Here is a 27,038-nt window from a genome sequence, read left to right as displayed (position 1 = left end):
GTGTCCCCTCAGTCTTCTTGTTCCCAGGGCTTTCAGCTGTTCCGCATTTTTCATTACTTCCTGAAGTTGCCATCCTGGTCGCTTTTCTCTTGTATCTCAACACCCTGCCTTTGCCAATCCATCTCTCTCCTGCAGAGCCCGGAGCTGGTCTCTCCACTGTTGAAAACCTTCAGTGGCTCTCCTGTGCCCACAGAATGCACCCAGACTTCTCATTACCTGGCACTGTGACATAATTGGGGACCAAAAAAAATCAAGCGCGATGTCCCTGGTTCTGTAAAATGCCATCCAAGCCAGAAGACGCAGGGTAACTGTGATGCAGCTTCTCATGTGCCCCCACTGGCACTTCCCTGGGAGCGGATTTGGCTAATGCAGGGCAAGGTTCTGGTGGCGGAGGGAGGGAGAGGGAGCTGGGGATTTGGGATTGTGGTATTTTTCCTTTGGTGAGGGAGCAAGGCTACTGCCCGAGTGTTCTAGGTTCTGCCCTTTTGTTTTCCTGGCCTCTGTGTGGGGCTCCCAGGAACCCTCAGACTGACACTCCTACTGCTCTGGCCTCAGCACAGTGCTGTGTCTTGCTCCTCATAGCTGCCAAGTTTTTGATGAAGGCTGTGCCTCTACCACCCCTGTGCTCAGTGTGAGCTCTGTGGGCCCTCAAGGCTCTGATGTAATGCAAAGGCTTTGTTGGCTGAGTTTCTGATTTTCACCACCCCTTGAAGCTAGCAGGGTCTTCCGTGACATTTAGACTGGCTGGGAAAATAGGTTAGTTCCTGGAAAGAGAGCTGGCCAAGGCCCGCAGAGTCTATCCTCAACGCTGAGATAGACTGAGTTCCATTCACTCCTTCCTGTTTGCTCATCTTGCTCTGTCTCACATCGATTTGAGCTGCTGCCGTCCAATTCAGTACGCTTATTGCAGCATTCTGGAAGGAGGAGTCTGTCTATACATTCAGGGAAGAAGCGTAGATTGTAGCTTTTGGCTTTACTGAGGAAACTCAGAGTGACTTCCCGGTTTTAAGTTTGTTATTTTAAAGTCAGTAGCGTGGTTTCTCGCAGAGCTCTTCTCCCATTCCGATATTGCTCACGTTTAGTTGTTGATTTGCTGTAGGCTCTGGAAGAGCTATTTTAATTCTCTGCACAGACTCATCACTTCCTGGTATTTCTCATGCCGATTTGCGGATGTGTTGTAAGCTGCAGAGGAGTAGAAACACTGTCTTTATCCTTCCGTCCATCCCTGGCATCCGTACATGGTAGACTTGCAGGAAGTATCTGTGCACTGAATGTCGCTTACATCGTTCTTGGTGTCAGATGCCTTCTTCTCCGTACTTGGGAGTGCGGTGGCCTTCCGAATATTGTTTGGTTTTAGCCAAAAGAGAAAAATTTTGAGAACAAGTGCTATCTGAAAGATACTTCCCTGGTTACTTCCCAGTCCCTTAGGGTTGCTCCCAGTGTCCCTCCACCAGTGGTCATTGTGCACCCCAGCTCCTGGGATCTTCTGCCTGCTTCCTTATACTTCCCTGAGGTTTTGCCCATTTCTGTGTGATCTGAACAGATTGATCTGAATGCCATACTTACTACCTGGCAAATATTTTGTTCCTAGTCTTGTTCATTACTCCTTTCTCTCCCTGTACAATATAAAAACGCGTTCTTATTTCTTAAGGGGCCACAGACTTTACATCCAAGAGTTGAGCTTCCGAGAGTTACACGTTTCTCTATGCTTCTTTATGAAATATACCTTTTCATTTTGAAAGCCTACTTGCCTGCCTGCCTTCTTCTGTATGTACCTCCTCACTCCTTCTTCCCTTCTTCTCTCTCTCCTTTTCTTCAGCAGGCATTTGCTGAACACATTCTGTGTACAAAGTCCCGTGAGCTAAGGTTCTGGGAATACCATGGTAAGTATGATAAACAGGATACCTGCCCTCTCCAAGCTTACAGTCATGAATGTTTAGCAGAGACTACCATAAAAACAACGCCCCACCCCGTGAACATCAGCCCACAGTACATGCTTCAGTTAGAGGGTTAAGTTCTGGTTTAACAAATATCATTACAATGTGGAGATAGGTGAGTGGAATTAAACAGACATGGACTGACATCCCAGGTCTTCCACTTATTAGGTGACCTTGGACAAGCAACTTAACCTGTAACGCTTTAGCTTCCTCATTGGTGAACACGGAAAACACTAATATTCACCTTAAGGAATTCATGAGAAGATGAAATACAATTGATATAAAGCACTTAGGGCAGGACCTGAGTCTTAATAACTGTTGCAAATGAGAATGAGGATGGTGATAATGGCTGGGAGCCTGGAGGAACCATTTGGAAATGGTTATGATAATAGGATCTGTCTAAATTCACAAAAGAGAAAAAGAGGTAAACGTAGTTACATATGAGTACAGTGACCGTATTTTCTGAGCTCCAACAATCAGCCGGTGCAGTCTGACACGCATGCGTATGCATTTCTCTGGGGAGGGGGCCAAGGATTTGCCTGGGCCTCTGGTCGCTGTGTATATGGGCCCCATGTCTTCTTGACAAAAAAGCTACTGAGGGAACACAAGGGGCTTGCTGAGAACGAGCTCCAGAGCAGGGAGAGAAGGAAGAGAGAAGATAAAGCTCCTGGGCTTTCTCATTTCCTGCTCTATTTACCATGACTTGCCTCTAGCTTTTTTAGCCTTATTTTTAAATAATTGAACACCATCTTAAGTACCATGACCTTCTGTAAATTGCATGAAAATCAGTAATATGTCATATGGCCCAGGGCTGACTAGATTGCAGTGTGGGTATCATAGTGTGAGAGGACCGCCATGTGTCATCTAGGAAATGGGAAGGCCTGTACCTGTGTGCACTGGAGCTGGCCGGGGCTGGGCAGGGAGCAGGGGGTGGGTGGGGGCGCAGACAGCCTGACAGGAGAAGACTCAGACACGCTTAGGGCAGGGAAGATTGACCTGGAAGGACAGTGGCGTTGCCTGTGAGTGTTCACATGCATGTGGCCTTCAGTGTGGTGTCTGTCTGAAATAGGTGTAGAGCAGGTAAGTGTCCAAAGGGCCATGTTGAGATCCCCTCATTGACGCCAAGCTTGTTGTTTAAAAAATTCAGCTCATTTGCCAACTGGTTCATTTTTTTTTTTTTTTTTTTTTAGTGCCTTTTAAGTAATTTGAGCACTTAGAATGACTCTTGGAGAAACTTAATGACAATTCCAACAAAACGTACTAAAGGAAAGTAAAAAGTCTCCCCACTCTCTTAGAATACTTTGACTTTTTCAGCAGAGGTATCTAAACATAGTAGAGTGTGAATATGGAATAGAAATAGTTTAGGACAAAAATAGAAAATAGACTTGTTCTCCGGGTGCGAAAACACGTGTAACAATCACAATATTTGTCCTTTTTTTCCACCATAACCTTTGCTGAATAATGTTTCATGCTGGACAGTTGTTTCTCCTTCTCTCCCTCTTTGAATTCCCTGCCCCATCCTTTTCAAAGAACTTGCATTCCTTATGTCTTTCTTCTTTAAACTTAAATTTCCATTAAAAGAAGCTTTGGAAAAGACCACTGTGAGACGAAGTATGTCCTCTGTTTCTTTTGCAAGTGTAGGCTAGCCTCCCTGCAGCCTCCTTCCCATCTTACCCCTTTTGCCTGATGTCCTCTTAGCAATGTTCCTATACAGCATTTATCACAGTATTTATCAGAATAGTAATCTAAGAATAAATTCTGTAATTCGTTTTTTAATATCTCCCTCTTTTGCCAGACTGTCATCTCCATGAGGGCAGGAGAGGAGACTGTTCTGTTTGCCTTCATGGACACCAGGCCTGACCCAGTGCCTGGCACATTGTAGAGCTCAGTTTACATTGTTGACTGATAGCTAACATTTATTGAATGACAGGCATCCTGCTAATGAAAGAATCACTCTCCTTACAAAACACTTGCAAACGATCGGATAAATAAAGTCTAAAAAAAAACCCACGCGTGTTGTTTGTTTTGTCTTGGCATACGTCAGATGCTACAATTAAGTTGGATATGAACATTTGAGTTTCTGAAAGTGTGAACTGATTTCAGATAGACTATTTTATCTTCTCATCCCTACATGAGAAAGAGAAGGGGTTGGTAGTTCTACTAAGTGGAGACTAGCACAGGGAGACTAAGTCATTGGTAGAGGTAGGTCTCCATGCCAGGGTCTCTCATGACAGCGGTCAAGGGTCCCAGCTGGTACACTGCTTGTGTCCCAGTCAGGGTCCTCGCAGGAAGTGGAAGACGCCCTTGAACTGCTAAGTTGAGGAGAATTTAATCAGATGATGACTTTCTAATGTGAGGGTAGTGTTTATAGGAGCTGTTGATAGAGCAGTGGCCCAGGGCTAGCTATAGCTGGGAGCCGTACTCCTGCTAGTCCTGAAGGGGAGAGGATGGAGAGTTACCAGACCCCCCAGGGAGGGCAGGTGACAGAAGATAGCCCCCTGACAGGGGCTGTGCCCTTTGGTAACTGAATACAGTCCACTCAGTGCACTTTGGTAGGGAGAAGTCTGGAAACCTCACTCTTCTGCCACCTCTAACCTCCTGCCAGTGCCTTCTATTGGTACAACCCAACCAGAAGTCAGGGGATAAGGGAACCCATTGGTTTAGTCCAAAAGGTCAGTTGTGCAGGGCCTGCAACATGGTGGAGCAAGGCAGAGAGTGAATGTGGGGTACAAAGAGAAGATGTAACGTAAAAGATAATAGAAAATACAGCTTGAGCCTCCTTCCTTAAACTTGCCAGAGGACACAGATAGCCTGGAAAGTGTGAAAGACATAATGGAATGAGGATATTCATGGGAGGGCCTTGGAGCGTCAACCTGGGCACTTTTCCAATGATGAGAAGTGTTGTATTCAATGTCGTGGAGCTACTCAGTGGTGGCTGCTAACCTGAAATCCTAGAGGTCTCACTTATTGGTCATTTGTTCAGCAAATATTTGCAAGTACCTCATTGTGTTGAACATGAGAGCTTGGAAGGGAGGGTTTTTTTGGTGCCCTCATTTTCCAGTAGTGCAAGGCTCTATCTGGACACTGTCCTTTAATGCAGATCTCGAGCTGAGGGTCCCAGACCAGCAATACCAGCAGTATTTAGGGGCTGATTAGAAATGCAAACCCATGACCACACTCTTGACTTTTGAATCAGCATATTCAGGGTTAGGGTTCAGAAACCTGTTTTGTCAGCTGTCTAGGTGATTCCCATGCAGGCCTGAGTTTGAAAAACTTCAGCAGATATTATAAACGTTTGGAACATGAAGATATAAGCTCAAGGCTGTGAATAACACACACACACACACACACACACACACACACCCCTACATCACTGCTGTTCACACAATTTTTTTTATTAACATATAATATATTATTTATTTCAGGAGTACAAGTCTGTGAATCATAGGTCTTACACAATTCACAGCACTTACCATAGCACATGCCCTCCCCAATGTCCATCTCCCAGCCACCCCATCCCTCCCATCCCCCTCCCCTCCAGCAACCCTCAGTTTGTTTCCTGAGATTAAGAGTCTCTTATGATTTGTCTCCCTCTCTGGTTTTGTCTTGTTTCATTTTTCCCTCCCTTCTCCTGTGCTCCTCTGTCTTGTTTCTCAAATTCCTCATATCAGTGAGATCATATGATAATTGTCTTTCTCTGATTGACTTGTTTCGGTTGCTGCTCACACAACTGTTATCTTAATCTTGGCATATTTTCAAATAGTCCTATAAAATAAGGAAATTGGATTAAAGAAATGGTTTTTCAGTATTTATCTGAGTCTCTCAGAGCTGGTGGGAGGGTGGTCTCTGGGCCAATCCACTCAACTAATTTGGTAAATTTATTTTTATAATATTACATTTGAAAGCTTGAGAAGCATTTGAAAACCCTGGCTTGAGATGATGCAAGATTTCCTCTTGTTCAAATGTCTTATGGTGCTGTGTGTACGTGTGTCAATTCCATTGATTCAGTGTGTATGGGATCTATATTTGTAGCTTACATAGATGCATATTTTGTTTATTTCAAAATATTAGCATTAACTTTTGGCCAGAGGTGCTATTTTTCCACTATCTGTCCTTTGTGGTACAGCCAAAGGGGCGTGCCCATGAACCTTTCTGTCCTGAATGCATGTGTGATTTTTCAGAATGGCAGTCACTCCTTGGCAGCACATCCTTAATTGCTTTATCTCCTGCTGCTGTTTTGAACACAAAGCATTTGCAGAAAGTGTCATTGTACATCTCCTTGTGTTATCTCACATGCCTGAGCTGTCCGTATATGCATTAAGCTATTAAATATTTTAAAATGGAGAGGCTGTGGTTCAGCAGGCAGGCTCAGAGTTGTTCTAATCCTGTTTCTGAATGTGATTTACAAATCCAACATCTTGGGTGATCGCCCATCATTTTTGTGTTTGCATTTTCTTATGTATTGAAAACCGTAATTGTATATTGCCTCCAATATCACATGTAGTGGCTATAGAATTTCAACATGGTAGAGAGTTGGGGGCAGTAATTTTATTGCTGGGGGTGGGGAGTGAGATCGGATTTACTTGTCTTGAAAGTTAATTTGTAAAGGAAGCACACATTGTTTTTCTTAGTTTATCAAAATCTGTAAAATTTTCCAAATTTTCCAAAGAAAAATCTTCCAAAGATGCTTTTATTTACAGGATGCAGAAAATTGATAAAATGGTGATGAATTATATCAAAGAACACTCTTTTAAAAAATATTTGAATTGGCTATGGGGGAGAAATTATTGGGGCAGGAAGGACCAAAGTTCTTGCCCCCGCCACTTCTTGACCTGCTTCTGAGTGAACCTGACATATTTTGAAGATAATAAGCCAATGGAAGAATTGAGCAAGTGTAAGAACAGGAGGATTATCAAGCTGGTAGATTTCCTTAAGGCTCTGTTTTTTTTTTTTTTTAAGGTATTTATTTATTTATTTATTTGACAGACAGAGATCACAAGCAGGCAGAGAGGCAGGAAGAGAAAGAGAAGCCGGCTCCCCACTGAGCAGAGGACCCGATGTGGGGCTCGACCCCAGGACCCTGAGATCATGACCTGAGCTGAAGGCAGAGGCTTTAACCCACTGAGCCACCCAGGTGCCCTTTCCTTAAGGCTCTTTAGAGAAGAAGCAGTCTTTGGTTCATCACTGTGTCCCTAGCTCCTTGTACCCAGTGCAGTGCCTGTCTTTTAGTAGTGATTAAACAAATACTTGAAGTGCAGATAAATGTGCAACTCAGATGTCACCTGGGGTCACTTGTTCTTTTGGATATACATAAAATGGACTTGAATTCCATCCCAGGTATTCTAAAATCCTGGAGGCTTGTGGTCTCATGGCCCACTCTTGCTCTGATTTCTGGTTGCTCCTGAGCTCATGTGGTTCACCTATTCTCCTCTGTCTGCTCTGTATGGACCCACATGTAGTTTCTTATCCCTTTTCCTTAGTTTCCCCAAACAGTTCTCAAACCTGGCATTTGTGGGCAGTAGAATTCTCTTAAGTGTTCAGAGATACCAGTTGGGGGCTATTAACACATATTTATTAATTTATTTTATTTTAAGATTTATTTATTTATTTGACACAGAGAGAGAGAGAGAGAGAGTGAGAGAGACAGAAACAGAGAGCAAGCAGGGGAAATGACAGGCAGGGGAGAAGCAGGCTCCCTGCTGAGCAAGGAGCCTGATGCAGGGCTCCATCCCAGGACCCTGGGATCATGACCTGAGCCAAAGGCTAAGCCACCCAGGCACCCCGCACATAGATATTTTAGGATAAAATATTAGTTTTGTTCTTAGAAATTCTCCTGGGGGAAAATACTTCCCATCCCTTAAGTACAACACAATGACTTCCTTCCAAGGAGGACAGTATGGAAATGTAGGTGAAGAATAACTTTATAGTGGAGAAACCTGACAAACACAACTTTAGCCAGGTGGTCAACATCGACAGTCATAAAACATTGATAGTATGTGGTACATTTTCATCTCTTTGATCATCCTCCCTGAACCCCATAACCCCAGTCTAATCATGACAAAACATCAGACAAATCACAGTAGAGGGCCATCTTATAATATATCTGACCAGTATTCCTCAAAACTGTCAAGGTCATGTAAAACAAGGAAAGTCTAAGAAACTGTCATAGCCAAGAGGAGCTTAAGGAGACATAACAATTCAATGTAAAGTGTTAGCTGGAGCAGAAAAGGGCCATCAAGTAAAAACCTAAGGAAGTCTTAATAAACTCTGGGCTTGAGTTAATAATAATGGAGTAATACTGGGTTAATTCACTGTAACAAATGAACCATACTAAGATATTAATAACAGGGATGGGGTACAGTATATATATAAATCTTTAATTTTTATGCATCTAAAATTATACTATTTTTTAAAAATATTTTATTTATTTATTTGACAGAGATCACAAGTAGGCAGAGAGGCAGGCGGGGCGGGGGGGTGGGCAGGCTCCCCGCTGAGCAGAGGGCCCGACGTGGGGCTCGATACCAAGACCCTGAGATCATGACCTGAGCCAAAGGCAGAGGCTTTAACCCATTGAGCCACCCAGGCACCCCTATGTATCTAAAATTATTCTAAAAAATAAAGTCTAATATTAATAATAATTTTAAAAGTCCCTAGTCACATCTGGAACAGAAAGCTCTCTCTGCCAATTTTCTTTCTTATAGTCCTGGTTAAGGTGCTGGCCCCGGCCTCCTGCCCCACCACATCACTGCCCCTCTCTTCCTCAAACCTCTCCTGCTTTGGGGCACCTCTAAATTTTGTCTCCCTCCTCTATCATCACTAATTTCTTTCATGGAGTGCTTTGGGAATTCTTTGTTCTGCCATAGCTCACCCAGTTGCTGTTGAAGTTATAATTGTTTCTTCCCTCTGCCAGTGACCAAGCAAACTGACTGAGAGGCTAGCACTGATTCTGATTATTAGCACTAACACCGATCACTACACAGTGCTTGGGGGTTCTGGGGTCACAGTGTTTCCCAGTGTGGTCTAGCTCAGGGCTGCTGACTTGTACTGGGAAGTCCATGTTCATTATGGAGAAAAGGGTTTGCTCTTCTTTCAAGACTTTTTTCTCTGTATTAATTACATGTGCTTTCCTCCAAAACTCAACACTGAAATATTTCTAAACTGAGTAGGTTGGGAAAAAATACTGGGGATGTTTGAAAAATGTGCTTAGCGCTGAATGCTCTGGAAAGAAAATGAATTCAGTGAGTAGCAGATTTCACATTAGCTTTCAAATTTCATTGTTCCTGCAGAAGTTCTTTTCAGGTTGCAAAGTAGGTTCAGATCCATGTTATTCTCAATTCCATGTCAAGGAAAAGAAGAGAAAAAAAGGGAACAGATATTTAACCCCACATTACTGGAGCAGTACATTGGTAATCTCATTTAATTCCTATGACATTTTGAAGTCGATTAGTTTTGTCCCAGGTGTAGATGAGGAAGCTGAGGTGAATGAACTCCGTGTGATGGTTGGTACAGCCCATGAGTGGGCTCCAGTCTAGAACCCAGGACTGCCTGACTCCAGTCCTGGCATCTTCTCACTGTGCTGTCTCCTGACACAGCCCTCCATCAGCCTTGCCATCTCTGTCCCTGGAAATGCTTGATCCTGTTCAGGTCTCTGGCTTGTGTTTTCATTGTTGCCAGTGCTCTACAGAAATTAAAGTTTTACTTTGCACGTGGGTTTTTGTCCTCAGCAGCATTTTCCTCTTCCTCTTCCTCACATGAATCAGTGGATTCCAGTAGGAATCCACTGATTCATGGAATCAAATAACCTTGGAAAGGTTATTGGGATCTGAGTCTCTTCCCTAAGGATCCTCTCTCCCAAGTACAGAAAATGGAATGGCTGTCTTCTGGCCCAAGTACATAGTTTCTCATACCATTTCTAGCTTTCTCATACATGGTACCTAGAAGATGAAGAGGAAGGGGAGCATAATGGGAGTTATGTTGGCAGCCAGGTGGAGAAGAATAGAGGGAAGAGGCCAGATAAGTTGTCTGGGGTCTTAATCTTTCATTCAGCCATCCAAGTATCCAACTTGATGGAGACAAGCCTTTGATTGGTGCCCACTGTAGGTCCAGTATCACCGTGGGCCATCACATAACCTTTGTATTCTCAGGAAAGGGGTGATGGTGCAAAGACAGGGGAAGTTAAAGACCATGATAGACACCAAAGCCTTATGCTTTGTATCTTTAGAACCCTTCGGGGCAATGACCTCAGCAGGGGGAGAAATTTAACACGATAACAGGCACAGTTGATCCCACATGGAGGATTTATGAATGTCTTCTGAATTAAAAAGCAAAAAGCATGTCCATCAACAGATGAATGGATAAAGAACATGTGGCATATATATAAATAAATGGAATACTATGCAGCCATTAAAAGAAATGAAGTCTTGCCATTTGCAACGACGTGGATGGAACTAGAGGGTATGATGCTTAGAGAAATAAATCAATCGGAGAAAGACAACTATCATATGATCTCCCTGACATGAGGAAGTGGAGATGCACCATGGGGGGCTTGGGGGGTAGGAAAAGAATAAATGAAACAAGATGGGATCGGGAGGGAGACAAACCATCAGGGACTCTTAATGTCACAAAACAAACTGAGGGTTGCTGGGGGTCGAGGGGTTGCAGAAGAGGGGGGTGGGGTTATGGACACTGGGGAAGGTATGTGATATGGTGAGTGCTGTGAAGTGTGTAAACCTGGCGATTCACAGACCTGTACCCCTGGGGCTAAAAATACATTATATGTTTATCAAAAAAAATTTAAAAATTTTTTTAAAAAGCAAAAAATAAAAGCATAAGCCTAATACAACAATGCAGAAGTAGAATTCTGTAATATGCCTTCTTATGAAGAGCTGAGTTTATGTTACACCACATGTCAAGTTTTAGCCCTGAAACTTAACCACTATGTGGAGTAACGTGGTGCTAAAATATGGCTATCTTGTAAAACTATTTGGGGGCAGATAGAGCTTTACTGGTTGGGGCCACACCAACTCTGCAAAATTCTTAGTCTCTTTCTTTCTTTCTTTCTTTTTTTTTTAAAGCTTTTTTTTTTCTTTTTTTTATTCATGAGAGAATGAGTGAGAGAGAGCATGAGAGAGGAGAAGGTCAGAGGGAGAAGCAGACTCCCCAAAGAGCTGGGAGCCCGATGCGGGACTGGATCCTGGAAGTCTGGGATCATGACCTGAGCCGAAGGCAGTCGCTCAACCAACTGAGCCACCCAGGCGCCCCTCTTAGTCTCTTTCAATGGTAGAAATCTCTCCTCCAGGAGGGGGCAGGCAGTAGGGGTGATGGGAAGTTTGCATGGAAAAAATTCATTATTACAGTACTATTACAGTGCTATATAGTAATGCAGTGAAAGAATCCATGTGACTAAAAAAAGGTTGGAAAGAAAAGTAGAAGTAAACAGAAGCAGTTTAAATAAATGAACCAAACTCCATAATTTCCTTGTTAAGAATAAGTAATAAGGGGTGCCTGGGTGGCTGAGTGGGTTAACGCCTCTGCCTTCGGCTCAGGTCATGATCCCAGGGTCCTGGAATCGAGCCCCGCATCGGGCTCTCTGCTCCATGGAGAGCCTGCTTCCTCCTCTCTCTGCCTGCCTCCCTGCCTACTTGTGATCTCTCTCTCTCTCTCTCTCTGTCAAATAAATAAATAAAATCTTAAAAAAACCCGAATAAGTAATAAAAGACATACAGAAGGCTGTTATCACCTGCATTCTCAGTATCTGCCGAGTACAGGCAGAAATAAATTGGGACTTCTGCTTGGAGATGGTTTGTGTTAGCTAAATTACCTATGGAGATCAACTGATTGGAAAAATAAAGCTAATATGAAATAAGTTAGAGGCAAGGTGCTTAACATTTATAATTGTATTTGTTTATTTACTTATTATTGACATACTATCATTATTCTGATAGCATATCAGGAGCTGTATCTCAGTGGCTAAGTCAAATAATTGATGCATTATTATCTATAAACACACATGTAATTAGATTTATTTCTGCTTTGTACATTTCCCAGACCTGAAATAAAACTAAGAGCTTAAACCTATTTATCCTACAGAAGGTTGAAAGTGATAAAGTATTAGGTTGAATCATATGAAATTGCTGTTTTTGTAAGTTAAAAGACGCCAGATAGCAGCATTTCATCTGATTTAATCTAATTTGTGAAAGGGGTTGGTAAATTCTAGATGGGTTAGAAAATGTAACGAAATATTATCCATTAACTGGTGGTAGTTATCGAGGGTGAAGCTTCACATCGGAAGAAATTAAAAAGTCCTTCTTTGATTTATCTTAAAACAAGGGGTGTTTGTTTGTTTGTTTTTGCCAGGTGGAAGTGGTCCTGGGCTGTCGTGGGTAGTGGGCCCAGCCAGGAGTCAGGATACCTGGGTTCTACTTAGGACTATGTTCAAAGAGATGATAATTAGTGTAATTAATACCTTCCACCAACCTATAGCTCTCAGTCAAATGCAAGAAGTGTTGAAGGGCTTTGGGAAGCGAGTTTATGGTAGCTAACATCGTGTCATCACCACGGCTAAGTGTGGGGGAATTTGACTGAGGCTGCTCAGAACCAGGAGGACGGAATCTCCAGTAGGAGAAACCGCTCAGGCTTCACTGTCCACGCTGAGCCCTGTATCTGCCAGCTAACACAGATGGGGGCTTTCTCCCCTTCGTGTGAGAATAGGCCTGCTGAGCTTGATTTAGATAAAAATGAAGACATCATTTGGATGGCACCATATTATTTATTTTTAATTAAAAATATCTCTAGCTGTGTGCTGAGAACAGCAAGGAACAAATGGTTCTGCATGTCACCAGATCTAAGGGAGACAGGTGGTGTTCAGCTTTGCCCTGGGTGCTTTCCTCACATGCAGAGAACACCAACGTTCCCAGATTCCAAGGTGGTTTAAATGACTGAGCCAATGGAAGCTCCCACCTGCTTTTTTTTTTTTTCCTCTTGTGAACCTAGGAGAATCCCACCCCAGAGTGTCCTGCACTGTATTCCAGAACAGCCTGGGGTCTGCAGGGATGCTTACACTGCATTTTGCTAGCAGGTGTTTTTCACTTGAGGCCATGGAGCTTTAAGCAAGCTGCTTCAGGAACAGGCTCATCGGTTCTGTTGACATTTTGGGGTTTTGCTGAGATTTTATTTGGAGGCAGAACATCACTGATGGGGTTTGAGGAGCACAATATAGAAAGCACATGCATGCCATTTGGACTAGCATTTTGTGTTTTAGTTTTGTTTTTCTTTGTTGTACATGAGGAGGGTGTGGAGGGGTGGGGGGGGGAGTGGGGAAGGAAACTCTGAGCACTTTCTTTGTGCCAGATTATTGTGCATGTGTACTATCATGTGTCCCACACACATGCGTCAATTACATCACATGATCTTCATGGCACCCTGAGAGCCAGGTGGCATTATGACTCATATGACAGATGAGAAGATTGAGCTTCAACAGCGAAGCACTCCAGGCAGTTCGATGGTCTCCATTACTGACTTCCAAGAGTTGACCTTTGTTTACCATAACTTAGTCCTAGACGGCTAAAACTACAGCAGGGGAAAAAAAAATCTATTAGCCACAAAAATTATGTATTGATCTCCTTGTTGGATCCAGAAAGGTTGTTGTGAGATACAGGGGGCCTGGTGAAGTGGAACTTAAGTCTATGTATTTTTTTCCTTTTAAGCAAGTCAAACTGCCATTTGAGGTTATTAACTATTTCTCCTTCCAGCTTTTGTGATTTCCTTGTCTGGGAGCAAACTGACTTTATTCTGGGAAGTCCCACGTCATGGTTGGGGGGCTTTAGTAGATAATAAAGCAAATACAGACCCACTACTCCTTGAATATAACAGGAGAGTTTGGGGCTTGGACAAAACTAGCTCGGAGCTCTGTGGATGGATAGATGTGGTTGTAAGTTCTCCAAAACTCGTTATTATGCAGAACAGAAAGTTTCCTGGGCAGAGTGCTGGATAGATTTGCATAAGGCCTCTTAAGGGGCAACCTTCCATATTGTATTTCCCTTTGAGGATCTAACCCTTTCTCTTGGCTAGTGATGTGGATTCCATACTAAGTTGGAGATACTAGAAGGGAGGTTCTGATGTTAAAACTCCTCTGAATAACCTGCCTTGGCAGAGGGGTCTGACCGGAAAATATCTGTGTGTGTGCCTGTGTGCATTTGTGTGTGTAAATTGTAAGTGCTGTACCCACAAGCAGCTCTAATGCTGGGACCCCAGTTCTGTTTTGGAGTGGAGTGTCCAAGAGAGTGAGGGTGGGAGCGGATCCTCACCCCCAGTTGTCTTACCCGGCTGTGGAGTGGGCCTTGCTGGCACTGATAAATCTGGTTCTGGACCACCCACCAGTTGGCAGGCCCGGATTGGAGTGAGTGGGCTTTTAGCAACACTGTGGGCTGTCCACAGTAGCGATGAATGGGGCACTTCAAAGAGCCGATCCAAATTTTGACCTCCTCCTTGGCAAAGAGATAGTAATCACATCTGACTGCTTGGTTTGAAGAGTGGTTCTTAGGATTGTCACCCCACACAGGCAGGGGTTCTTCAAGAAGATGGACCTCTCCAAAAGAGGAAGCAGGCCTGTAGTTGTATTGTTTTCACCTCAGAAGGTACGGAGGAAGCACTGTGGTGTTTCCAAATAAATGTCTTTGAATTTCTTAACCCTGTTTGCTCTCCTCTTGGAGAAATGGGAATTCAGCACAGTTCTTCAGTAGTCTGTCTCTATTGTGGTGTATAACACTGTGCGTGGATCCATGGCAAAGCTTAAAAATTTTAAGTTCATACCATAAGTAAGCACTACCTGATCACCAACAGATAAATAAGAAGTAGAAATAATTACGATTTAGTTTGTTCCAGAAATATTCTGGAAGAGCGGTTTACCAAGCTCTAGCTCTCTTTATCAAGTGTTCCAACTGCTTCTTATCATAGAAATGTTATTGTATACTACTGAACACATATGTTCTATAAAATTAGGATCATGTAGTATATATTATTTTGTTTCCTAATTTGCTTTCCCATGTCACAGTATTTAGGGTTATTAAATATTTTTCAAAAGTGTGACTTTAAGTGGGTGTGTTGCATTCTCTTGTACAAATGTGCCATAATTTATTTAACCAAATTTTAGAAACACTGGCTAACTTCATTTCACCATTAAAAATAATGCTATGATGAACATCCTTACTTGGGAATTTCTGTGACCATCTCTGATTATTCTTTAAGGTAGGCTCCCAAATCTGAAATGTCTGGATCAGAAAGCAATTTTAAGCCTCTTCATACTTATGTCAAACAGTTCTAAATGAGAATGGTTTAGCACATTGTTTTGTTTTGTTTTAAAGATTTTATTCATTTATATGAGAGACAGGGAAAGAGGAGAGCAGGAATGGGGGTGGGCATGGGAGAGGGAGAAGTAGACTCCCTGCTAAGCAGGGAGTCCCCTGAAGGGCTCACCCCAGTTCCCCGAGATCATGATCTGAGCCAAAGGGAGACACTTAACCGACTGAGCTATGCAGGCACCCCAGTTTAGCATTCTTGTCAGCATGTTTACTAACCTTTAAAAAATGGTTTACTAAGTTGATTTGTAAAATATGAGGAAAAACTTCCCCCTTTTAATTTTGATTGCTACTGTCAAACTATTTTACTATACCGATAATTTATATTTTGTGAATTGTCTAATCTTACTCTTCATTTCTTCCATCAGAGAATTTATTTTTCATTATTTCATTATTTGCAAGAGTTCTTTATATCCCAGAGATATTGTCTCGTTGTCACAATCGTCTCAAATATTTTCTCAATTTTACACTGTTTATTGACATACAGAAGCTTTAATTTTCACATAGATCTATCCTTTATGATGTTTTTTATCTTATTAAATAATAAGTATTAATAATGATGTGAGAATAACAGCACACCATTACTATTCTTTACAGATCAGGCAACTGAAAATCTTTTTAAAAAACAAATGTTTTTACTTTTGACCTACTGTTGTTCTTTTATTATGCTGTAGAGGAAATGAATTTTACTAATATACTCTTTAGGAAACCTTTGGAAGCATTCTTGTTCATGTCAAAATATTTTCTGTTTTTATGAAATTTTAAAAATAGGTTCCCATTCTTTTTCTTGTAGGACTCTCCTTTTCTTCTTTCAAAGTTAGTCGAGTCCTTGACTGTCCTTATGAATAATTTGGATTTTTATTAATGTCAAGATATTTAGACAAGTGTTTTGATGTTTTCATATGGTATTTGTGACAGAGATTGGCTGCTCACCAAGCTTCTGTCTTCTTTCTCCTGATCACACAGCTAACTATATTTCTCAGGTATGTGTTTTTAGTCAGGTATGGTGTATCCCTGGGTTATGGTCAGTGGAATGGCAGCAGGAGTGATGTCAACTAGACGTGACCCATAGCGACACCTTTTACTAGAGTCTCCATGTCCTTTTTGTTTTCATGGTAGTTTTGGAAGCCAGATGTTGAAGTTGGTGGAGTCATGAGAGGGAAAGATCCTGGATGATGAATCATAACCAATCAGAATCCTTTTATCTTTGTGAGGGAGAAATAAACTATTAGATTAAACCACTGAAATTTGGTTGCAGCAGCTGGTGTCACCTTAACTAATATTAAATTCTTGGTGGTCAAGTTGGAGAAAATTTAGATTTGTATTAGGTGGAAACACTCTGTACAAAAAATATACACTAATGCAAGCCGATACCAATGTGAGGGGACATGTCTAGAGGTATGCTTTCAGGTCTGTCCTTTCTGTAGATAAGAAGTGGTAAGATGTCTGGAAACTGGAGAATAAAGTACTTAGAAGAGAGCCATGATCAAAATTTTCATATATCTCAAGGCCTTTTTGGGTGTGCTTTGAGAGAGGAGAATTCTGACTAGTGACTAGAAATTACAAAAATATATATTTTAGCTCAACACAAAGAATTTAAAGTAATGGAAATGTACTGCTTCAGAAGGACATGAATTCCCATTCACTCTATGAGACTGGTAATTACCTGTCATGGATGCCTTTGGTGGAAAGTAGAATTATAAGACAATTCAGATCCTTTCCATACCTAAGTTTCAATGAGACTATCAACTACTATATCATATTGTTATTATAATCAACTCCTTAGTTGATCTAATATATTTCCAAATAGTTTCTCTTTTCCTAGGATTATAGGGCTGGTAGAAACCATTACAAGTTGTGTTTATGATGGCTTTATTTGTTTTCACAGTGATGTGGCTTATTGTTCCATCAAGGAACTTTCTTCTAGGCCCACCATTAGGTTTCCTTTCAGTTGCAGGCATAAAGCTTAAATATTTATTGGTTAATATAATGGAAAGTCCATAAGACTGAGAAATTCAGCAAAGTTTGATTCAGAAATTTGAAGATGTTATCAGCTCCCAGTTGCTGTCCATCTCTTCATCTGCTCTATCCTAGGATAGGATAGTTCTATCCTATGGCAGTTCTGTCCTTTAATGCTAGATGATAACAACTGCAGTGACACGCTTCCTCAATCATGGCCTGAAGAATTGACAGGTTGCAGGAAACAGAAGTGGGGAATACGGTGCATGTTAAGGAGATCTAGAAAATGAAATGGGATAAACACAGTATGAGGAATGAGAGGTATTTTTTAAAAAACAGGAAAATAAGATTAGATATATGCCAAATAATTACGGGAAGCTTCTTAGGTTCTGGAGCAGAGGCATGGCATAATGAAAAGTTTATATTTAGGATTTCTAACCTGATGTTATTTCATTTTGAATAGGGTTGAGTGAGTAGTGGCCATGACTTAATAAATTTCCTTTTTGAGGGTCTTTCAGTGATGTGTTGGAATCGTTCATTGTAGTTCACAACAGCTTGTAAAAGCCAATTTTTAAATTTTCTAAAATTTTGCCTAACGGTTGTTAAATCATTGGTAGCTTGAAATTGATGATGGAGTATTTACACCATGCAAATTGGCAAGCAGTACAAATCAGCACATTTCCCTTCAGTTTACTAGCACACCATTGATATTGCTTAGTACATCTGGTTTTCTTAACCTACTCCAGGATTATGAGAAATCCTACCAAAGAAAAAGGAAAAATAAATTCAAAGACCAAAATAATATCACAAAAAGATTTCATGAGGTTAACAGTCAGTTATCGCTCCATGATAAACAAGCCTAATAATCTCTTCTCCTTCTTCCCAAATGAATAGGGATTGGTTGCGAATAAGTTTATTTCATTTGAAGTAAATACTTCAAAGGCATTGTTCTAACCTATTCCTTCTCAGACTTTAGTGTGCATGTCAATTACCTGGAGATCCTATAAATATGAGTTCTAATTCAGGAGATCTGGAGAATTGCTTGAGATTCCACATTCCTAGCAAGCCTGAAGGTAACGCCACTGCTGCTGGTCTGGGGACTTTGAGTAGCAAGGTTTCAATCCATAATTTTAAAAAATGTGTTTCAGGAGAAAAGGGTGAGGGGGAGACTATTATTATATAACAGAAATGTTACATCAGAGGAGTCCTTTCTCCAGGTGACATTTTGCAGTAAGAACAGGGAACTACTCTTTTTATGTCTGGTTCTGGAAGGAAACTGCCTTTGGTTAAGTTGATTAAATGGAAGGAGATTTTCCAGGTATAAACCAGGGAAGCAGACTGTTGGAAGCACTAAAAATGATTTGATTGAAGCTAGTTAGTTACCAAACAGACCAGCAGCCAAATTGGCTTGATTGGTGCAAACAAATCAAGGAACGAGAGCAAGCTGAATGGAAAGAGATGCTTATCCTTTTTCTTTTGTGTTTATCCTATGTTGTAGGTAGATCATATGTTCTTTGGACGACCCAGGTAAAAAGACAAATGCAGGCTCCCAACTTGGGTTTGGCAGACTCTGCCACCACACAGCTTTGTCTATCAGATGCATTGCTTTGTTTTTAACCTTGTTGCCCTGGATCTGTTTTCAAAAGTGGATGATTGCTAAGCTGGTGAATTCAGGGTCATGGAGGAGACTTTCTTGAGCTTTTGTGCGGGTAGAATAGACTTCTGCACTTTTCCTGGGAGTACCAAAATGCATGATCCCACAGTTTGGTTCTCCACTTCAACAGTGTTTCTAGGAGGCTCTCTCTTTGGAGATAAACTGATGTCTACAGGGTTGTAGATTTCTATCCAGGGTTCAGAAATTTCATGAAGACTCTCTGGGTGAAACACCAATCTTTACTGATCTTTTTAAAGTTTCCTGGATTCTGTTTTGATAAATATTTTCCTATGGTTCAGGCCAAATGACTGTTTCACTAAAACCAGCCTCTGTTTTGTGTCTGGCCATTATAGAAGGGAGAAAGGGTGGAGGGGCTGTGGAAAATGCAAGAACTCTGCAAAGTTGCCTGGAAACCCCTTGTAAACTTGAGCTAAAGTATAGTTAGCAAATGGAAACTGGAATATCCAGGCAATACTAAAATGAACCTTTCTGAGATGCTGCTAAGGCAACAGTAGTTCAGTTTTTACCAGCAAAGAATTAACTTGCCACTGGGCAACCCTGGAAACTTTGACCATGAACCAGGCAACACCATTGAATTTTAATCCTGGAAGAGACCTCAGAGATGCGCTCACCTACTCTGCAGCATTTATAGATGGTAAACTAAGGCTTAGGGAATTTATAACTCGCTCAAAGTTACCCTGCTAGCTGGAGGAAGAGCCAAAACTAGGACTTGGTATCCAGTTCTTTTTTTATTATACCAGAGATTGTTGATTTACTATGTACCAGGTTCTATGCTAAATATTTTACATTTATTATCTCACTTAGTTCTCATGAAATTGTATGAAACAACTACCATTTATTCATTTATGCCGTTCAAACTTATATACATACCTGCTATGGGCCAGCCACTGTCCTAGGTGCTGGGGATACAATTAAAGTTTCTGCACTCATATTTTTCTATCCTATTGAGAGCAACAGACAATAATTAAGTAAACCAACAAGTATGATAATTTAAGATGGTGACGACAGTCTGGTATAATAAATGGTGTCCGGGGTAGAGGAAGATGACTTTGAATTGAGGAGGTGACATTTGCACTGACATGTGAGTGTCACTGAGTATTTCAGGCAGAGGAAACAGTAAGTGCAAGGCCCTGAGTGGGGAGGAGCTTAATATATTCAAAGGGTAGGAATCATGTCACAGTGATCAGATTATATGGTAAGGGGTAAAAGTGAAATATAGTAGGAGGTATGAAGGATCCTGAAGGACAAGGTAAAGAATTTAGAAAAGTCAGAAACCTTGGAGTAGTTAGTAGTGGGGAGTGATTAAAAAGCAGAGAAGTGAAATGATCCAATTTATGCTTATCATTGGTCCCTTTCTAGCACTTTTTCATGAAAAGCAGAAGTATACAGAGGTGCTGTGACTTGCCCAAGGTCATTCAGCTGTTCAGTGGCAAGGATGGCATGCCCTCTGAATTGAACACCTGCAGGTCCCATGCTATGCTGTTTTCCATCTCCCTCCCCACAATACTCACAGTATTCCTACGTGTAAAAACACTTATGCTAGTACATTCAATGAATTTTCTTTTTCTTTCTTTTTTTTTTTTTCTTTAAGTGATTGAGCTAATTCCGCCCCCACCCCCACCAAAAAATGGGTCAGGGACAGCATGCTTTACTGCATTCTGCTCTTAAAATAGTGAAGAAACATGTTTTCCTTATATAAATTCTGATGTTTAAAAGTCTTCTAGCAGTTATTTCAGTAAGTTTTGTTCTTCTGGTGTTGCCATTTCCTTTTGGACACTGACCAGGCTAAGGCAGCAGAATGGTATGGTGGGCACTGGTGCATCTCCATGGAAAGATACAGAATGTGGAAATTAATAATGTGGCATTTCTTTGGTGTTGCTTCTTGGTGAGACTTGTCAATGAATTAGTAAACAAGGTGATCTGAAGGCAGGCTAAGCCCTTGTCCTCTGTTCTTCCTGAACAGTACAGTCCAAAAACCATTAGATAGGGCTGAGCAAGGTGTGTATTTATTTAGTGTGCATGGTGAGGATGAGCATCATGGGATTAGAGGAGGGATGCTGAAGGGGCTCAGGCAGGATGTTGGAGCTCAGGTTGGATGAGAAGGCTGTTTGCACAGTATGGGATATTGAAGCTGGAGAGGGGTGAAAAGCATCTCTATTCTGGGGGCGGGGAAGGCAGTGGCAGCAGGGAACAATAGTTGTGAGCACACCAAGTGGCCACATATTGGTTTCTAGAAACCATTTTCCACTGAAAGAAACTTTGGAGAGCTGGCTGATTCCAGAACTCTGGCAGGGAAAGTACAAGATGAACCTGGAACATCATATTATGCCAAAAAGTCAGAGGGTGCTTGAAGAATGATAGAATACGTCAAAAGAACAGACACTGGCTTGAAGGGTCTCCTACTCACTGGGATACTTTGAGCATTAAAAAAAAAAAAAAATGTGCAGATTATAACCCAGTGAATAAAACAAGAATCTTTGAGTCCACATTAATGCAAACATATCCATACATACATAACTTGAAAGCTTATTGAGGAATGGGATGTTGACAGTCTCAAAGGATCTTTTTATGGAAAACTTATGTTACAAAGGAAAAACTAGTAGTTTACATTTATAGCAGCTAGGTTCCCCCAGTGAGCATCACCAGTAATAGGACATGTCAAAATTACGTGCCACGTGATCAGTGTAGTGAGAAGAATACAGCATCATTTCTGCAATATTCCTGCCAGAGATCAGAACCCAAATCCAGTCATGAAACTACATCAGAAAACCTCAAATTAGGGACCTTCTTTGAAATTTGATCTGTAATCTTCTAAAAATGCCAAAGTCATGAAAAATGATGCAGCAGGGGCACCTGGGTGGCTCAGTTGTTAAGCGTCTGCCTTCAGTTCAGGTCTGGCTGGGATCAAGCCCTGCATCAGACTCCCTGCTCAGCGGGAAGACTGGTTCTCCCTCTCCCATTCCCCTGCTTGTGTTCCCTTTCTTGCTGTCTCTCTCTCTCTCTGTGTCAAATAAATAAATAAAATCTTTAAAAAAAATGCAGCTATATGTAGAAGAATGAAGCTCAACCATTCTCTTACACTGTACACAAAGATAAACTCAAAATGGATAAAAGACCTCAACGTGAGACAGAAATCCATCAGAATCCTAGAGGAGAACATAGGCAGTAATCTCTTCGATATCAGCCACAGCAACTTTTTTCAAGATATGCCTCCAAAGGCAAAGGAAACAAAAGCGAAAATAAACTTTTGGGACTTCATCAAAATCAAAAGCTTCTGCACAGCAAAATAAACAGTCAAGAAAACAAAGAGGCAACCCACGGAATGGGAGAAGATATTTTCAAATGATAGTACAGACAGAAGGTTGATATCCAAGATCTATAATGAACTCCTCAAACTCAACACACACAAAACAGACAATCGTATCAAAAAATGGGCAGAAGATATGAACAGACACTTCTCCAGTGAAGATATACAAATGGCTATCAGACACATGAAAAAAATGTTCTCATCACTAGCCATCAGAGAGATTCAAATTAAAACCATATTGAGATATCACTTTACACCAGTTAGAATGGCCAAAATTAACAAGACAGGAAACAACATGTGTTGGAGGGGCTGCGGAGAAAGGGGAACCCTCTTACACTGTTGGTGGGAATGCAAGTTGGTACAGCCTCTTTGGAGAACAGTGTGGAGATTCCTCAAGAAATTAAAAATAGAACTTCCCTATGACCCTGCCATTGCACTCCTGGGTATTTACCCCAAAGATACAGATGTTGTGAAAAGAAGGGCCATCTGTACCCCAATGTTTGTAGCAGCAATGGCCACGGTCTCGCCAAACTGTGGAAAGAACCACGATGCCCTTCAATGGACGAATGGATAAGGAAGATGTGGTCCATATATGCTATGGAATATTATGCCTCCATCAGAAAGGATGAATTCCCAACTTTTGTAGCAACATGGACGGGACTGGAAGAGATTATGCTGAGTGACATAAGTCAAGCAGAGAGAGTCAATTATCATATGGTTTCACTTATTTGTGGAGCATAACAAATAGCATGGAGGACATGGGGAGTTAGAGAGGAGAAGGGAGTGGGGGAAATTGGAAGGGGAGGTGAACCATGAGAGACTCTGGACTCTGAAAAACATTCTGAGGGGTTTGAAGTGGTGGGGGGGTGGGAGGTTGGGGTACCAGGTGGTGGCTATTATAGAGGGCACGGATTGCATGGAGCACTGGGTGTGGTGAAAAGATAATGAATACTGTTATGCTGAAAATAAATAAAAAATAAATTAAAAATAAATAAATAAATAAATAAATAAAGAGAACGTCAAAAAAAATGCAGCAGCAATTGCAGCTTCAAGGAAAGTAATAGCAATGCAATTAAATGCAACATGAGCTTTTCTAACTGGATCCTTTTGCTAGAAACAGCATTATTGGGACTAATGGGTAAATGGAGGTGGGGTTTGAGGATGAGATGGTAACACTTCCTTGTTAATTTCCAGCTCTTGATGGTTGTGTTTTGGTTACAACATAAATGCACTAAAGCTTAGTATTCATGGAGGTGACAGGGCAGAATACTAGCAACTTTTAGTCAAATGTTCTAATGTACTGTTTTTTTTTCAACTTTTCTATATTTTGGCATTGTTTCCAAATAAAAAGTTTTTAAGTAAAAGCAGGCTAGAAGATAAAGGGACTGATGTCCCTCATACACCATACTGCTGTATTTAAAAAGAAGCTTTGTTTGAGGGGTGCCTGGGTGGCTCAGTCATTAAGCTCTGCCTTCGGCTCAGGTCATGATCCCGGGTCCTGGGATCGAGCCCCGCATCGGGCACCCTGCTCAGTGGGGAGCCTGCTGCTCCCTCTTCCATTCCCCCTGCTTGTGCTCCCACTCTCTGTTAAATAAATAAATAAAATATTTTTTTAAAAAAGAAGCTTTGTTTGAAATGTGCTAGTTCTGAAACCAGATTGTCTGGGTTCTAATTCTAGTTCTGAGTGTCTTTGGGTGAATTATGTATCCTCTTGGTATCCATTTCTCTCATCTATTTGAGCACATGGGGTATAATAACCCATTTTAAAGGTTTGAGAGGAGATTTCATCAGGCAGAGACCCTGGACAGGTCCTGGCATATGGTAAACAGCTGATAAAATATGTGACTTACCGCTGGTCCTTTAACAACCCAACTCCCTGAACGAGTTCCAAGAAGGACTCCTTGTACTGGACTGCTTCTTATGTTCAGCAGTGGTGTAACTAAGCTCCACCTTATATGGCCAATTATGCTGTGAAAGTAAATTCCCACAAACTTCAGATTTTGGTGACAGTTATAAACTTCCTAAGAGCTGTTGGGGAGGCCATTTTTCCATCTTTGGCTGAGTAAACATAATTGTGAGATTTGGCCAGATGAAAACATGGTGATGGCTAGCACCCACAGCCAAGATTATCTAAGACCAAAAAGTTGATTTTGGGGGGTTTGGAATCTAGAATTGCTCATTGTGATTTCACCCTTAGAACTGGAGAGGACTTCAGAATTCAATAGGCTCAATCCTCCCATTTTATGGGGGCGGGGACTGAAGGACAGAGAGGTAAAAGATGTTTAGGTAGGATTGTAGCACTGGAGTTCAGAGACATTCTGAGATAGAGGTGAAGAAGCCTGGGCAATGCTGAGGTCTGGTGACAGAAGGAGAAGAGTGTTTCTAGTGGAGAAATGCACATCTTTCAGGTGGTAGTGAAGGGGTTGACCAGGTTCCAAGTAGGGTCTTGGCTGTGGGTGTGCCTGCTACATTCTGGCCTGAGGGTCCACTCCAACAGCCTGCTAAAGCTCTCGGCTCTGAAAAGCTCCCAGTTTTTCTCAAGAGATCCGTGTAAAACGGATTTTGCACTCCATAAACAAAGTGCTGCCTGAACTTTTCACGGCCATCCTTGTGTTCCAGCAGGTTTTTGCATGGCCAGGCAAGGTGTCAGGCCCTTTCTTAGTCTTGAGCTCCTGACCGATTTTTCTGCTTCAGTGGTTAAGTCCAATTTAAGTGCTCTGATTACTTAATGTCCACCCCATAGTTCAAGAGACTCCAACTATTTTTGGTTAGAAAACAAATATTCTCCAGGCTACCAGCAAGTTTGCCAAGACACATCCTGATTCATTATACAACCACCAAGATACAAAGCCCTAAAAATAGGGAACTAACTTTAATATTTCATTTGGCATCAGGATGCTAAGTTCATATTAACTGCAGGCAGTACTTTTGACTGGTTTCATCTGACTTCCTGGGTATTATGCTCTTTGGCCGTGGAGGGCAACTTCTTGTTTATCTTCATCTCTGCTTGGCTTCAGATTAAGGCTCTGTGCATTAAAGAAAGAAGAGAAACTTTTCTTTTCACCACCCATCTGTTTAATAATTATTTTCCCATTTCTTTTTTTAACTCACTTGTTATGCTAACGTTACTGTGTCTAAATAGAATGTCTATATTTGATTGCATTGTTCACTTTAAAAACTTTTTCCTTGTTTGTTTAATTAGAATTTAGAGTATGCCAGAACTAGAGCCCTTTCAATAATGAAGAATCAAAATTACTTTCATAAATCCCAGTGGGTTAATGATAGTATCTGTGTTTATCTCTGAGATCCATTAAGGAAGAAGCCTTTCCTGTTTTCATTTATTTCTTTGGGTAGGGGGAAGCATAAAATTTTTATTTAAAAATTTTGTTCAGATTTAAAATTTCCCCAGTTATTTCTGTATTTTATTAAGCTGCACAATGAACTTTGGGTAAAATGTGTTTTAAGAATGAAAGCGAAGTGCAATTGTGACATGATTATACCCTTCTGGTTGGGCATGATGTTGTGGGTTAGGTAAAAGGATATTCAGCCTTTTAAAGCATGTTCTTTTTTCAGTCATTTTCCTTGCTCGGTTCTGTGAGATTAGGTATGAGACTAGGATTTTACTGATGGTCCATATTATTCCTTGACTATCATCCAAGTAAGCTAGCCCAGTCTCCTTTATTGACTGTTTGCGTGACCTTGGATATGGGTCTACGCTCTACCGTGCAGATAAAGGACTGAGGCTCAGACAGAATCAAGGACTTGTTGAAGTCACAGATAGGCTTTTACATAGCTAAGACTCCTGTCTTCACTTTGCCACTTACAAGAGCAAGGTCTTCCTGGAAAAATAATTTAGGAAAACATTAATTATTGCTCTAGCACCATGCCTGGCTCATAGTGAGTATGTAGACTGATGATGACGGTGATTCTCATTTCTTTGTTCCCTATAGCACAAGTTCGAGGGTACCAGTCTATTTATGCTGCTGGGAGTGGCAGGCAGGGTTCATTTTAAGCGTTAACTGGATCACTTTGTAGGGCCTTCCCAGAGCACTGTGGGTGAGGGAAGACTTCTGACCCCAGCACTCCCCTTTCTTCCTCTTGTCCTCTCTTCTCCTCTCACAGCCAAATCCCTATTGATTTTTACTGCAGAACAACTAGCCATCCCTTTGATTGAAGGAGGGTGATGATTATTCCTTCCCAAGTGAGGATGGATGTTATTCTTTGATGAGAGGGAGAAGGAGCACAAGGGGGGATGTGGGAGGGGGTGAGTTGAATAGGAAAATAAAAGCAGAGGTCAGACAAGCCAGGAGAGTCAGGGCAAATGAGGAGGCCCTTAGGACTGGGAATATCTCTGGTTTCCATGTGGCATAACCCACCTGGCCAGGTGAGAGGGGGTCACTCATCTAGGAATTTTCAAGGTAGAAAATGTTCTGATCTGAACAAAGTGCTGTTGTATTCCATTGATTTTAATTAGGCATAATTTATGAGCACCTGAGATGTCCAGGTCATCATCCTAGTTGTTGCAAATATGGATGAATAAGAGATAGTCCCTGTGCGATGTCCTTAGGTGCTGGGGCTCCTTCTGCCATAGGCCCCATCATGCCCTGTAATTCACTTCAAACAAACAAAGCTTCCTCACATTACTGATGCCTAGTCAGTGTCTGCCATCCTGGCCAGCCTCAGCCCCATGAAGGGGGTCAAGGTCTGTGTCTCTTTCTCACCATGTATCTACAGAGTCTACTGGGAGTTGTCGTGCAACTCGGACACTAATTAATACCTGAAGTTAGGTCAGATCTCACAGG

General features: G+C 41.6%; 1 protein-coding gene and 1 long non-coding RNA gene across 4 annotated transcripts in view; one reads left to right on the top strand and one right to left on the bottom strand.

The window, feature by feature from the left end:
* Nucleotides 1–27,038, top strand: part of NCALD (neurocalcin delta) — a 382,803-nt gene that overhangs the window by 155,267 nt on the left and 200,498 nt on the right. The gene's annotated exons all lie outside the window — the stretch shown is intronic.
* On the bottom strand, nt 17,157–24,360 carry LOC116575447. Its single transcript, XR_004279782.1, has 3 exons — nt 24,087–24,360; nt 19,800–19,870; nt 17,157–17,533 (listed from the first exon to the last, which is right to left on the bottom strand). It is a non-coding gene; the product is annotated as an uncharacterized LOC116575447 (long non-coding RNA).

Source organism: Mustela erminea, chromosome 16 (genome assembly GCF_009829155.1).
Source record: "Mustela erminea isolate mMusErm1 chromosome 16, mMusErm1.Pri, whole genome shotgun sequence".
NCBI classification, from domain to species: domain Eukaryota; kingdom Metazoa; phylum Chordata; class Mammalia; order Carnivora; family Mustelidae; genus Mustela; species Mustela erminea.
This window is presented reverse-complemented; position numbering and strand designations above follow the sequence as displayed.